The sequence below is a fragment of the Carassius gibelio genome, chromosome A10, assembly GCF_023724105.1.
Source record: "Carassius gibelio isolate Cgi1373 ecotype wild population from Czech Republic chromosome A10, carGib1.2-hapl.c, whole genome shotgun sequence".
In the NCBI taxonomy this organism is placed as follows: domain Eukaryota; kingdom Metazoa; phylum Chordata; class Actinopteri; order Cypriniformes; family Cyprinidae; genus Carassius; species Carassius gibelio.
Window position 1 is genome coordinate 12,044,885 of NC_068380.1, and position 15,716 is coordinate 12,060,600.

General features: G+C 37.4%; 1 protein-coding gene across 3 annotated transcripts in view; it reads left to right on the forward strand.

Moving 5' to 3' along the window:
- Nucleotides 1–15,716, forward strand: part of LOC128021188 (rho guanine nucleotide exchange factor TIAM1) — a 52,011-nt gene that overhangs the window by 9,757 nt on the left and 26,538 nt on the right. For 2 of the 3 annotated variants that reach the window (XM_052608207.1, XM_052608206.1), the window contains exon 2: nt 14,566–14,656. The gene's annotated coding sequence lies outside the window, so the exon portion shown is untranslated. Of the gene's footprint in view, nt 1–14,565; nt 14,657–15,439; nt 15,528–15,716 lie in introns of those variants that run through there. The other variant, XM_052608208.1, reaches the window with a different exon arrangement.

The window sequence follows — 15,716 nt, forward strand, 5'->3', positions numbered from 1 at the left end:
TGTGTGTGGACAGCTTTTTCTATCCTTTTCACATTTAGCTTCTATTAAAGGCAGGTGAGTAATACAACATTATTGAAAATAGTGTGGTATCCCCAAGTATAGGAACATGCATACAGTAAGGGTGTGTGAATGAGTTTGGCTGACGTTTGTATATGTCATGCCTTTTCATAATAGATGCAAGAGGTATCTCTTCTTGTCTAAATCCTGTAGAACCAGAAAAATTACATTTCTAACCCAAAGGCAGGAGGACACATGCACAAATGTACTGTTTCAGAAGTCCCTTTCCATAAGGAAGTGATTTTTGCATAGCCAAAAGAAAAACAAAGTGGCTGTACAAGTGTGGATATAGGCAGCATATGTACTGTATGTGTGTTTTATCTCTAGAAAGGTGATCTCTGTGTGAGGAAGTTAGCTCAGGAAGTGGTGAATGGATTGTTAACACCTAGATCAATAATCTAGGAGAGTCAACTATTTATTAAGGAAAATCCGTAACCGTTTAACCATTTAAATTTATGAATCAAAACAAAAGACTTGATCTGACAAATTTCAGACCACTTCAATCTTCAACGATCTTTAAACCTCAAGCCTGTTGAGACAGGCCATACAGCTGCAGGCAAACCACATATTACTCATTCACTAAATGACTTTAGTGAGACAATTGACAAGAATAATGTTGAAGAAAGAAAGATAGGGAGAATAGGAAAGAGAAGGGGGGTTGTTGGGAATTAACCACGTGAACCTTTGCACTCAGCTAAATTTTCGTTAGTCTGATAGCATCAAAGAAAAGAGACACTCCGTTCTTAAAAGAGCAATTCACCCAAAAGTGAAATTCTGTCATCATTAACCTTCATGTTATTCCACACCTGTATTACTTTCTTACTTCTGGAGAGCACAAAAGAAGATCTCACCAGAAAAGTTTGTATGGCTTCAGAAGAATACATTTACTATAGTTTAGTAGGTTTTTTGTAGTTGGTTTCAAACTTGACAGGCCTGGGCTTCATTGACTTTCATTGTATTAAAAAGTGTTCATTGTAAATGATGACACAATTGACATTTTTAGGTGAACTGCCCCTTTAATGCTACTTAATCACAGTTGTCCCCATATCTGTCTGTGACTAACATCCTTTTAGTCAAAACACAAAAGAGACTCCCCTTCAGCAAGGGTCATCAGGAAGAAAAGATTGGCGCTCTCAATATCCTCCACTGACCTGGAAAAGATCTGATCTCGGTCTGAAAGGAGCGACTGCTGTGGCATGCTGGTCTATTTTACTTTCCAAATTAGTTTTCTTTTAAGCAGAGACCTGAGTGTCTTCATTCTTGCCGTGTGGCATGCAGGTGCAGGTTTTGTTGAGCCTCTTCCGCTTGGAGAGATTGTGTGGATAAAAGCAGCCTCTTGCTTTCAGCAAAAGCTTTTTCTGTGATACCAGCTCCAAATGCACAGGCTGTGAAGCTTCACCATGGCTTTTACATACAGCAGGGTCAGAGGATTACAATAATATGAAATCACACAAGTCTGCTGCCTCGGGCACCGTGGTCCCATTTGAGAAAGATTAAACTCTTTGTGGTGAGACGCATGTTATCTTTTTGTAAGCTTGATGATGCAAGTTCTCCAGGCAATGTGACATAAAAAAATATCACAGATGTAATCTCTGAATCTTGGCTTAAATTTTTGTGTTCAACTTCACTAGAACAGGAACTAATTCTACATATTCTGCTGTAGAATTTAATTTGTTTTCCACCTTGAGGTTCACTTATAATGTTAATCAAGGTTGTTGAACCAAAAGTAAAGTCACAATTATTACTTTAGTACATTTAAGAACAACAGTTTGCCGTAGTGCTGTTAAAAATAGAAATAGTAGGTTGTGACTAATTATCGCCTGTGGGGTACCTCAAGGCTCTGTTTTGGGGCCTTTTTTGTTTTCTTATTATATGCTCCTTTGAGAGGATCTGTTGTTTAGAAACAAAACATTATATAATACTGTTATGCAAACAATGCTTAGTTCTATCTATCACAACAATCAGTTGTAATTCTGCCTCTACAATCTCTATTAAAAAAAATCACATTTGAGTAACTGTGTTTTATTTTATGCCATCTCAACTCTATACTGTATGGTGCTTAATATGTAAGTCATATGTTAATGTTCTCATAGACAGGGCATTCGTACTAGCAATATTTAAATTAATAACGTTCGTGAATTAGTTTCCACAAATGGTTTGTGTGGACTGGGAAGGGAACTTTGTGATTTTAAAGGTAACATACAGTTGTCTTTCTGTTGTATATAAAATACTTAGATATGATCATATCAGTACAAACTTCTGTACAAATACAAATTGCAGGATTTTGGCAGAAAGAGCAGCCTTCTCATAAGCAGTCAGTTAAGTGGGTTCACTGCTGACGCACATTGATGAGACACCTTCTGTGGGACATGACAGCCTGCTGAGGGGGAGAATGTGAGAACTACAGTGTATATGGATATGACTGTGAGTTGTTTTGGCCATATACTGGTGGTATTTGTGTGTGAGATAGAGATGGTTTTCAAAGGACAGGTTGGTCAGCAGTAAGTCTCACTCTGAATTGAGCCTAAATAGTGTCTGGAACTGATGTGGTAATGGGGTATTGATCTGTAGGGGTTTGGCCGATGGCGTGTGTGTGCCTCATAAATAGCTCTATTGTGTCTCTGTGGTAAAAGAGTGTTACTAGCACACATACACACAAAAAATACCTTAATGAAGAGATCAGAGTTATAGCCTTCCAATCATATAGAAATCATCCAGCACTGAGGTAAATCTAGCTTTACTTCATCCAAAACTACAAACCAGTGTACATTCATGGGAGGCATTGACAGTTCAGTTAAACTTGTAAAGACAGATTAAAAGAATGGAACAATGTAGAAAAAAATAACATTACCTTTTATTTTGTATTTTATGTTTTATGTTTTATTTTGTCTATCTTTCATTGCTAAATGAACCTTATGCAATAAACTAATTTGTGCTTTTATTTTGCCTTGTTCATCAGATCACCCTTGACTTTATCCAGCAGTACTGGTTAGCCAGTACTTTTAATTTGACTTTAAAAATAAGAGAGATACATTAATGAAAAAAGAAATGAATGAATAGCCTGAAAGCTATTCTTCTAAAGAGCTTTCTTTCAGTCTTTGCTTTTGTAGTTTGTCTCTCTCTCTCTTCTGTTTGCATGTGACATTCCTGTCCTTTCATTGCCCAAAGCAAAAGCTCAAGTCTTTCAACTCCCTGTCCTTTTTTCCCTCTCCCTTCATTTCTTGAAGGAGCACTTTGTTTATGAGATTCTGCTTGTTGAAGCAGGTGTAAAACAAATAAATCTAGAGAATAAGAGAGTGGAAGAATGAGAGAATGACAGAACCCCGACACTCAAAATTATCCCTCTTTCCCAAACAAGGTCTCTTAAGGTCCAAAATATGGCTTGAGGTCTTATGAACACACTCATTTCCTCTCTCCAGACCTGTCAGGGCTTGTAGGTTGTTCTCATCGTGTGGAAGTTTCTGTCCGTTGGTCTCAGGTGTGCACCGGTGTGGCTGTCAGTGTTGCCTCCACCCCATTTTCCTTTCCACTGGGACTTCCTGCCATACGAGAAGAGCTGTTGGCTTTGAGCCAAAGTCTTATGCCCCCTCTCATTCACTGTCAGCAGCGGGAATCCCAAAGCTATGAATGCGTGTGCTTGTTCTGGATGTGTGAACTGCCAGCATTAGTGGCCATGCTCTCACACAACACTTGACACAAGATACACGGTGTGCTGAGAATTTGTTCAGCCTGAGTTTGCCATGGTGTTACAGACTGGACATAAAGAAAACTCATCTTTACCACTCTTTCCAAAATGAAAAATGACACTGGTGCCCTTGCAGTAAGCAAATATCTAAGTATGTTACACTGTGGTGCACATACGGTTAACACAGGTTTGAACCTGACCACATCTCTGTATTAAAAAGCAACAAAGGATTTATTCGAACAAGCAACTAAAATCATATTACCACCCCAAACAAACAACAAAAATTATGTTTTATTATGTTTCAAACTTTAGCTTTTATTTGACTTTATTTTATTTAAAATGTATACATTTTATGAAATATTTAATTTTATTTTACCATTTTTATCATGTTGCAGTGAATCAGTATTTTCTCTTCAGTATTTTCTCAGCATTGTGAATCATTCTCAATGATCAGATCTAAAGTGTGTTTTTTGTATATTTTTTTATTAGTATGTTAATAAGTCATTACTGCATGGTTTAATGGTGCCTTTATTTATTGGTCCTTCAGAAATCATTTTAATATGCTGATTTGCTGCTCAAGAAACATTTCTGATTTTCAGTGTTAAAAACAGTTTTGCTGTGCAATATTTTTGTGGAAAATGATACATTACCATTCAGTCTAGGGTAAGATTAAAAACATAGCCTATATAAATTAATACTTTTATTTAACAAGATTGCATTAAATTAATTTAAGTGACAGTAAAGATATTTATACTTTTCACAAATGATTTATATTTCAAATAAATGCTGTTCTTTAACTTTTTATTCATCAAATAATCCTGAAAATAAAATGAGGTAGGGCCTATTTCAGTTTCCATAAAAATGTTAAGTTTTCAGTATTGATATTAATAAGGAGCATAATAATGTATCCCAAATAATAACTGAGCAGTAAAACAGCATATTAGAATGATTTCTGAAGGTACGTGACACTTAAGATAAATTTTGAAATAATTTTTAAGTGTAAACTATTTTAAGCGTAACATTTCATTGTATTAATATTTGTTACTGTATTTGTGATCAAATAAATTCAGCCTTCTTTCAAAAAATAAATGAATAAAAAGTCTTAATTATTTACATAATTTGACCGCCAGTGTGTGATGCATGTGAAACAAGCCATCAAATTATATTTATTATTAGGCTATAATTCCTAATCATGGCACTTGACGTTTTTACGAAGTCTTCAGATTTACAATGTTCTAGAGTACGTCTGAGAATGATATTTTAGGATATAGATTTACAAACATTTACTCTTATCTTGTGACGGATTACATGAATGGCATATAGGGAAGTCATGGCCTAGTGGTTAGCGAGTTTGACTCCTAACCCAAAGGTTGTGGGTTCGAGTCTCGGGCCAGCAATACCACGACTTAGGTGTCCTCGAGCAAGGCACTGAACCCCCAACTGCTCCCTGGGTGCTGCAGCATAAATGACTGCCCACTGCTCCGGGTGTGTGTTCATGGTTTGTGTGTGTGCACTTTGGATGGGTTAAATGCAGAGCATGAATTCTGATTATGGGTCACCATACTTGGCTGTATATCACATCACTTTATGTTATATGAAATTCGAAAATGGCAGAAGTAGTTTGTATCCCTGAAAACTAATGTCTGACATTTAACTTTTTTTGTCATAAACAGTTGGCAAATATTTCTGAATCGTTTCGCTATTCAACTGCTTATATCTTACCTCAGCTCGCATTCAAATGCCACACAGCTCAGCATCTGTACAATCCTGCCTTCTTCGATTTGATTGCCTGATTCAAACATTTTGCACCACATTTTGCAGCATGCTAAAATAATATGAATGTTTTATTTAAGTGGGCCAATGAAAGGCTATAGGCTACGTACATTTACTAACCTATAATTCATTATTTATATTTACATGATGGACCGGCCCACATTGTAAAGCGGCCAACGGGAAAACTCCCGGTGCTCCAGATGGCACGTTGGCAACTGCGTGTATGTAACATCACACATAAGTGTCTGCAGCTGTGTCCAAATTGACTATTTTTGCTCCCTCTTTCCACATATAATGAATTATGGGGAATCCACTATAGGAAATACTGATAGACTGGCACAGCACACACATACAAATATATATATATGGTTATGCCCTGGTCATTTATGTTGTCTTTTATGTTTAGTTTTTTTTTTATTTTTATTATATATATATTATATAATGAGTTTTAAATGTTTTCTCTTTCTATTTTGTTATTTAAGCTTTGAATGAGAGAAGAGAACACAGCAGCATCCAGACACTCTCATCCACATTCATCCTTTTGTCTCTTGCCCTCTCAATTTCTCCCTCTCTCTCTCTTTCTCCCAGACTGGCACTATTTGTTCAAGCATGTCACTGGAAGTGTGTAAACCGTGAGCCCCTCAGCCAAACATTTCTCCCCACTGATCAGTGAAAGGACCCATCTGCGGTCCTCCTCCTCCTCTTCTCTTCCTACATGTCATCACTCCATTTCCCCCAGACAGAGGACACAATTAGCCCCATTTACACTCCATTTCCCCCAACTTCACTGCCTCTAACCTGATAATGACTGGTGCATCTAGATGAATTAGGATGATGGCAATGAACTGTGTGTGGCCATAATGCTGAATCTCACACACACCTGAAAAAAATAAAGTAATATGCCATGAGAGACCATGCATTACAGTGATTTCACTGTGGGTACGCGGTGATGTGAGGTGCAGGTAAAACCACTGTAACACATGGTCTCAAGTGACTTATTGCTTTGTATTAAATGTCAGCACCAGCAAAATGAACAAAACATATAGATGTTCCGTTAATATTTTTTTTTACTGTTGCCATGCAACATAACAACTCTTATTAATATAGTCAGGTGCATTACAATGCTTTGGAACGTGGCTCATCCAATCAGAATTTAGAAAATAATGTCACATTTATTTATGTAGCACTTTATACAGTATAGATTGTTGCAAAGCAGCTTCACACTAATAAACAGGAAAATATCATTGTTAATGCTGTAAAATTGATCAGCTATGAACAAGCTCTACAGAAGGCAATCGTGTAATTATTCAGAAACCTTGCACAATCAGCACAAGTGTACATTATCATTGTGAACGTAAGAATATAATGGATGGAAATTGAATAAAATAAAATAATAAAAAATAAATAAAATAAAATGGTTCTTACGAATATCTCAGCACTTTTGCTTTAAAACTTTGCACATTACTTTTTTACTAAAGCACTATCAACAAAAGCACAGATCAGAGTGATAAACGTGACTTCAGACATTGAGATAAAGTGTTTTTGGGTCCCCCATATGGGCTCCCCTTCTCAGTCAGGCATGGCTATCTTATTTTACCGATGTAATTATGGAACAGCAAACTTTGTCACCCCCTCAGAGAGGTTTAAATGGGTTAAATAAGAGCAGCAGACGATATATGCTAAGCTCTGAGTTGAAGATGAAAAACCCTTTGAGGAGCATAGAGGATGGCTGCTGCACTTAGAGGAAGGTTTATTTGAGACACAGTAGGTTCTCAATAGGGCTTGTCCTGATCCAACTTTATCCGCAGGTCAGCAGCCTTCTGAAAGAGAGATTTGAAAGGTCCCCCAAGGATTCTGAGAGAAAATCAGGCACAGCTCAGCTATTGTTTGTTGTGAATCTGAGGTTTACATTTGTAGATTACGGTAGGCCAGCATTCACATGAACCAATCCCTGAACGGCTTTTTCATAAAAACTTTCAAAAAGTCGAACAGTGTGAAATTTTTTAGAAACCTGATCACCTGATTGGATTGCAGTAAATTAGAATTCTAGATGATTTTAAACTACCATTATTTGACGTCAACCTGATCCGCATGGGATGTCACTCTGGTATATTATAAGTATCTCCCCTTTGTTCTTTCATCATCACACTATCATTAACACGTCTGAAAGGCTTAGATAACAGGGCATTCCAGGTCATGGTGCAATATTGAACAAGAGAGAGGAAACCAGTCTGGTGCTCCCAGAAGAAGTTAACACAATCCTCCTCCACTCTGACCGGTGGCGGACAGATTTTCTATAAAATTCACATTATAGATTCACATTATAGACCTATTTGTTCTTGTGCTCTTCTAAAAGAAGCAATCGAATAATTACATAAATGATGATAATGCCACACTAGAAACCAAGACAGACTGTCTGAGGTAGACGGGGGGTCAGACGCACCGGTGGTTTGCGTTTGAAGCATCAGCCTCACATAATGTGTTCATTGAGCTCTGCAGATCACAGACACGGTCAAGAGCCCGGGGACATGACGGGGGAGTCCTGTCACTTAATTTAGATTAATGGACAGTTTGTATCTCCTGTCCTTTGAAGATCTTCACAAACTAGTCCTATGGAAAGGTTACCGATGCTACCACGCTGAAGGGTAAACAATAGGACTTTCCCTTGTCTGACACTGGAGAAACATTTAACTGAGATTTTGTAGTTTGACACGAATGACTGAGCTATTAAAGGTTTTGGACTTTATAAGGATGTTGGATATGAGATGGATGTTTAAAATATATATATATATATATATATATATATATATATATATATATATATATATAAATGCTTGATTTTGGGGGCTTTGTGCCACTGTTTTGTATAGGACAGAGGTAACAGGAAAGAATGAATAGCAGAGGGGGGATGGGATTGGGAAATGACCCCTGGTAGGCTCTAATGGGTCATTTCGGAAGTGCCACAATTTCAATAAAAATGATTTTAAAAATGTAGTATTTTTGTTTTTTAATCAGTGGACATATTCACTACTCTTTAATATTGTTTAGATTTATTATTTTTGTAATATAAGATAATTTACATTATTATATTATATTATTGTTACACTTTTATATAATTTTTAAACAAAAGTTTAGATAAACTTTATAAAGACATGTTATTCCCCCTAATTTGCCTCTTCGAGATCAGTTTCCCGAAGAGGAAAATAAGGTTGAATAACATGCCTTTGTGAAAATATTCTTGTTGCACTGTTGTTATTTTTGGAACCTTGTTTTTCTCTCTCTTTTCTTGGAAAGATGTTAATCTTTTCATCCTGGTGTAAATAACGGTTCCATACCTTGATAAAAGTAGCAAAACTATGTGAATACTTCAGTACCTGTGGTGATAAGCTTCTTATGAAGTCTCCTCTTTAAACTCTTCTTAACCCCTCTCACTGTCAGGCTCTCTCTTGTTCTCTGTCACTCCCTTTTCTTTTCCATAAGTCCTAAGGGTTTTTCATCATGGCTTGCAAGTCCCTCTCATCTCAAGCTAAGTTGGTCATTCCCTGTCAGGAATCCATGTAAAAATGTGAGAAATGGGGAGAGTTGCCTATGGGCAGGGTGGGTTTCAGGGTTTGGGGTATTGTTTAAAGAGACATGCACCAATTAGCAGTGAATGTGCATGAACTAAAAATTGGTTCTTAAATTGGTTTTCCAGGCACCAAGAAAAAGGTCAACACTGTTACAGCCGGAATAGATTTATGGAGCTCCCATGAAACACTCAATTGGATTTTCACCATCAGCACTGTTTTGAAAATGACCTGCTGTGTTTTCTTCTCAAGTTTAGTTCAGCATGTTTTAGTAAAATAGTTCTTAGGTGTGTTGACTCAGCAGAATTACACTTGTTATGAACAGAAAACAGAGCAAAGGATCGGAAGAGAAGAGAGAGAGAATATTTTTCTCTTGTTCAAACAAGGTTAAAGAATAAAAGAGAAAGAATAAAAGAAGTGCATCTATAGATCATAAACAACAAAAGAAAAAAGATGTCAGGGAAGAGGACTGAAGGGAAGGAGACCTCTTTATCTGATACCTGAGAATCGTGTGTGTGTGTGTGGGGTGGTGTGGTGTGGGGGTGTGGTTGGGTGTGTGTGTGTGTGGTTGGGTGTTAAAGGGAAGTGTGACTGGGTGGGGACTGTGTTAAAAGTGTAAAATATTTGATGGCCGTTGTGGCAGGAACAAACATGTTTTCTCTCCTATTGCAAGGAAGTCAGAATATATGTGGTGATTGTAAATATAAACAAAACAAAGCTATTAGTTTTTGTGCTAATAACATTCTGTACTTTTTGGTATTGATTCTACTCATGATTCCATGACAACATTTACACAGAAAATGTGACAAATGAATTCTTCAATGAATTCTGCAGAATTCGATTATCACATAACTGGTCATCATTTTCTCATAATCATATGCTGATATAGCTATCAGTCAAATAAAAGATAGGGTTGGTAAAATATTAAAATGTTTCTGAAAGACATTACGTCTGCTCAACAAGGCTGCATTTATTTGACCAAATACACAATTACAAATGTAATGTAATTTATGTTTTTTTTATTTTTTATGTGATTACTCCAGTCTTCAGTGTCACATGATCCTTCAAAAATAATTCTAATATGCTGATTTGATGACCAAGAAAGAATTATTATGTTAGGTGCTGCTTAATATGTTTGTGGAAACAGTGATAATTATTATTATTTTTTTCTCTTTGATGACTAGAAACCTCAAAATTTATTTGAATATATATGCTATATATACTTTCAAAAGAAATGATTCTTATCCAAAAAATATTAGCATATTTACAACTAAGGTTGCTACTGAAATGGTCTTAATGAATCCGATGACCAAATAGCATGTCAAGTAATTAAATTAAAATTGTTGCAATATTCACAAAATGGGTTTATTTTATATCATAAAATCAAACTGAAATAGAATGTATTGTAAGCATAAGATACTATGACCCAGCACTAGTAGGCTATCTATGGGGTGATCAGTCAGCTGAGACAGACAAAGACAGTGTGGGCAGTGATTATTCTTGTGTCTTTGTCTGCACTCTCTAAATTATACTAACGAGAGTAGATTGTGCACATGCAAAATTACAGATTCCATCTGAAGGAACAATGGAGCATTTCTAATCCAGTCTTTCCTGTGCTCACATGCTCACTTTCTGTCTGTCTGGGTGTGCAGTAAAAAGCCCTGTAGTCTTCCTCAACTCAGCGCAGCAGTGCTGGGCTTTTGGGAGATTTTAAACCATGCTCTTTGCCCCAGGCCTTAAACACAAGCAGCAGAAACAAAAAGACTAAGCACTGGACTAACGGGAGCAGGTTTAGGGAACGAGAATAACGCATTTGTGTTTGCTTCCCCCTCACTCACAGCAGTCATCACTCATTGCTTTTCTTTGTCTAGTGAACAATCTTTTTGCTATCTTCCCTTCCATGATAAATGACTAATATGAGCCTCCCAGTGCTTTTTTATTTTTCTATTATAATATCTGACTGAATTAAGTTTGCTGACTTTTCAGAGTTTATTTGAGGATGCAATTTTGCCGTAGTTGTTCTCAAGCAGGCCTGTCTATGCTTTCATAATTTATGTGATAAATGGAGACATTTCAGATGATTATACTCCAGTAATGATATATTTTGTGACTCGTCGCTCCACTTTTGAATTTACTTTCAAAGAACGTTATTCATTTCAATCCCACTTATACTTCCGACCATCTGTTCACTCCGTTTTGAGAGCTAGAGGAAGCTTACTGTGTGCTTCAGAACTATAACGTATTTTATTAGCTGCCATATTCCTTCTAAAGGTTGAGTGTGTTTTGTGTCACCTGTAGGACTGCAGTAGTGTGAAATAGATGGAGAAAGCTAAAGAAAGCAAAGCTGTGATAACATGCTTTTTAACACTCGACTCGTGCTGGTGATCTATTCTACAGCCTCTCTTTCTCCTCAAACAAAAGAGGATCTGAGGGAGGGTAGAGTCAGTCCGTTTCATTATTCTGTTACAATGCACACCCTCTTCACGACCAAACATTAGCTTTACACAATACACTCGTCTGCAGAGAGGATGGGGGGAGAAAATATTCATCAAAGAGGGGGACGGGACAGAATGAAGGAGGATGACAAAAAGAAATGTGACATGAAAGGAGGAACGACAAAATATGTTGTTAAAGACAGAGTAGGAAAGAAAAAAGATCATAAATGGAAGACTTGGAATATACTTTTGTAGCAGTATTCATACTGGTGTGGAAGCGGAGGTGAGATCAGAGAGTGTGAGCTGGGTGTGTGTGCTTTAATAACAGAGCTCGGGCTAGCACTTCCTCCACAGTGAGGGAAGTAAAGTGGAGGAGGTGTCCTCCTTAGTGCCTGTGATTAAAGTTTCACAGTGAGACACTGCAAAGCCCAGCATGCTATTCCACCACCACATACCCTTCCTCCATCCTCTCCACCTGCCTCTTCCCTGCAGGAGACGTCCTGCTCCTAGATAACAAAACATCTAGTGCATTCACAATCAGCAAAAATATATATGAGCATCTTTACTCACGTTTTTTGTGATTTAAGTAGTAATCATCAGTGTTTGTGCTAGCATAGGGTCTATTGTCATCATGCTGAGATTTCTCACACATTATTACTGCTGAATCCCAGTATCATGCATGTATAGGTGAGGAGTGGGAGGGAGGGAGAGAGAGTGGGCAGCAGGTCGCTCGGTTCATTTGCTGACTCACGTTTGCCGCTCTTCTCATCGGGATCACAGTTTTTCACATAGATTTTCACGAACCTTTTGGTTATGACTAAACTGACATTTTAACTGTAGATCCCCACTGAGATATTCCATCTGGAATATGTTTCGAAGCTGAAGATTTGATATTTTATGGAATCAGATCAGATGGTAATATATCTGGGTTTGATTAGTGCACATATGCTTATATACCATCACAGACCACATTAAGAGGAGAAACAGACAGTGGAAATTCTCTTTAAGGCAAATGTCTCAAAGGTTGTATTTAGAAGTTGAATGCCACCACAATGTCATAATTACAAATTTTCTTTGAGCCCCAAGTTTCCAAATTAGGGGCATGTCAGTGAGAATATATAGCAGACTTATAGACCCAGCATTTAAAACTACATGTTGGATGTACATATAACGAACGAATACATAACAATTCAGTTTACAGCACATTCATAAACTGAATAAAAACATGAAAAAAGCAAAAACACACCTGATGCACACAATTTATTTAGCACTCCTTTTAAGTGTAGTTAAATAAAACCTTGTTGTATTCTTTGTAAAAAAAAAAAAAAAAAAAAAAAAAGGTACATCGCCATCTTGCTCTGATCCCATAAAACTTCTCAACTCATAAATAAAAGCTTACCATAATGATTTGATTGCACCATATGCATATATTTCATAAAATGTGACCAACATTTTTTTAATTGGTTCTTCTTTAGCTTAAATCTGGTTGAAAGCCTCTGTACACTGTCGTACTACGAGACGGGGAACATTAAACGGATTATGAGCAACAAAGCAGATCGAAAGCATTTTTGTAATACACACACATATGTGTATATATTGTACACACACACACACAATATATTGTACACACACACACACACACATATGTGTGTGTGTGTACAATATATTAAAGCTGACAGGATAGCAGATTTACGTAATATGTGCAACTCTAAGAATAGCGTGAAATGGGAACTCATAGCTTTTGCAAAACCAATTAACTTTCCATCATGACTGAATATGCTTTTTATCACAGCAAATTTGGTCCTCTATTCCTCCCCATTGAACATCACACTGGAATTGCTGATATAAAAACTTAAATATTATGTGGACGACGAATCTAATGGTAGAAGTATGAAGGAGTGGGCACTGATCAGAGGACAAGGCACATAAAGCGGAAGGACAGAGCTGCGAAAACAAGTGAAGTTCAGCGAAAAATGGGGTCAACTCTGGTTTATGTAACTCTACAGCAAGGTTGAGTAGACTTACTGCAGTGCAGTATTGAGTTTTTCTACCGCTGCAGCTCTCATGTACACAAACACACAGCTGACTGTCATCCTGAGAACAGAGATCATCAGATGGGTCTCTGTCTCTCACGTTATTGGCCTTAAGGTCTTGCTTACTCTTACTGCTGAAGCTGGATGTGATCCAGACACATACACACTGACCCCAACAAACACATGCACACATGCTTCTATTACACACACTGTTTGAATCAAAAAACCTGTGGCCGCCAAGAAACAACAAACAGGCACACAACAAGAACATTACAATAAAAACTAGATTTGTGCAGGTTTTATTCATGTTAACTTGTTGGCACAATGCTAGAGTGTCACTAAGGTGGTTGCATACTAGTCCAAGTCAAAAGAGCCCACCTCAAGTCTCTAGATATGGCTTGAATATGTCCATCTATGCAAATTTAAATGGATCCAATGTGCTATCACCACTGGGAATTCTTTCTCTTCTTTTCCCTAATTCTTATCCTTTATTTCTGTCTCCTGGTTACTGGCACAGTAACCGTGTTATTCTGAGGCTAATCTGTAAAGTGCACTTAGAGTGTGTAGTCTGAACTATCTTCCCATATTTATACCTGCTGCAGTTTGAAGATGAGGCTTTCTCTCTGCTCTTCTCTCTGGATTAGAAGAAATTAGGTCAGGTTGGCATTGAAGAACGTTTAACTGGGTTCAGCTTTAAGACTACTGCTGGTTGCCCTTGATCTTCTTCCATAATTACTGTATTGTTGGCTTCTTAAGGAACTGAGATGAAAATTCTTCCTCTTGTGCAGCAGTGAGGGTGTGAGAAGTATTGTTGTATACGTGTTGTGCACGTTTTTGCGTCCACACCTTGGAACCGGTTAGCTGTCATGTTCTCATATGTGTCTTGTAATCCAACCATCTCATACATAGAAACCCAAAACCTCATGAATTTCACACTTATGAACAACTATTCTTGTGTCTAGACCTAATCTATTTCTGTTCCTTTGTTTAAAATATGTGTTATGCTTCTTTTTCAGGGAAAACTTCTAGAGCTGATCAGGACCATGAGGTCAATAAATGAGGATATGGCTGTATGGAAATGCATCTGATCCACTGGTTCTGCCTCAGGTACTGCTGCTGATCTTATATACATGACTACAACAATAGAATCAGGGTTTTGAGGCGGCTCAAAACCTAGTGATCTGCCTTGCTGCCGATTGCAGCAATTGAGTTCAACAAAGTTGACTAGCATGCTGCTAAGTTAGTGATAAGATACTCTAAATTGCAAGAAATTCAAAGCACTCATAAATATTGGGAAAAAATATGCAATTCAATAACTACTTTCAGTAACATAAACTGGATAAAAGATAATTGAATCTGGTATTTAAGTTTATTAATAATCAATATTTGTCTCACTTAACCCAGCATCTGGGATTCAGTTTCCCCCAAAGCTTATCACAATGGGAATAAGAACGAGTACATTATGGGATTGGCTGTTATTGGTTTTGCAAAAATATCTCTCATGACTATACCCCTACACATATTTTTACATGCCAAAGTGGTTTCGTAAAAATAATTCAAGAAACGATACACAATAGTTTTCTATAATGAATTCCTGTGTCTTTCTAATGACTATTTTGTCTGAATTTTACTCTAATTGAACCGTTCCAACAATTTCAAGAGGTTATAGCTGAGATACACAAATGGTGAACCCTCTAATGGAGGTCACTGCTAAAATCCTCTGATGTTCCCACCACAAGGGTTTGAGAGGTTTCACATCTCACTCCTTCGCTCACTCTCTCGCTTTGTGTCTACAGTATGTGTGCGTCAGAGATATTTCTGGTATTATGCTCTGGTCACATGCTTTTCAGCTCTCACTTTTAGAGAAGGTGAGACTGAATTTCACTTCTGTATGTACATCCTCTTTTATTTGGTTGCTTTCTCTTACTGCGCTGGAAAAAAAAATCTTAACATTTACCCCCTTACATGGACTCAGCAGGTAGGCTACTTTGGAACTGCAAAGGTCTCTTTGGAAGAATGTGGTGCTTGCTGGGCAGTCAGGTTTGAGAGCCCCAAAAATTTGCTAATCTGTATTAGAAATGTCACACAGGCATGTGCAGACCTCTTGCTAGTAATTGGTGCATCTTCATCTGTGTAGGCTTGTTGTATATCTAACCCATGTTGTGTC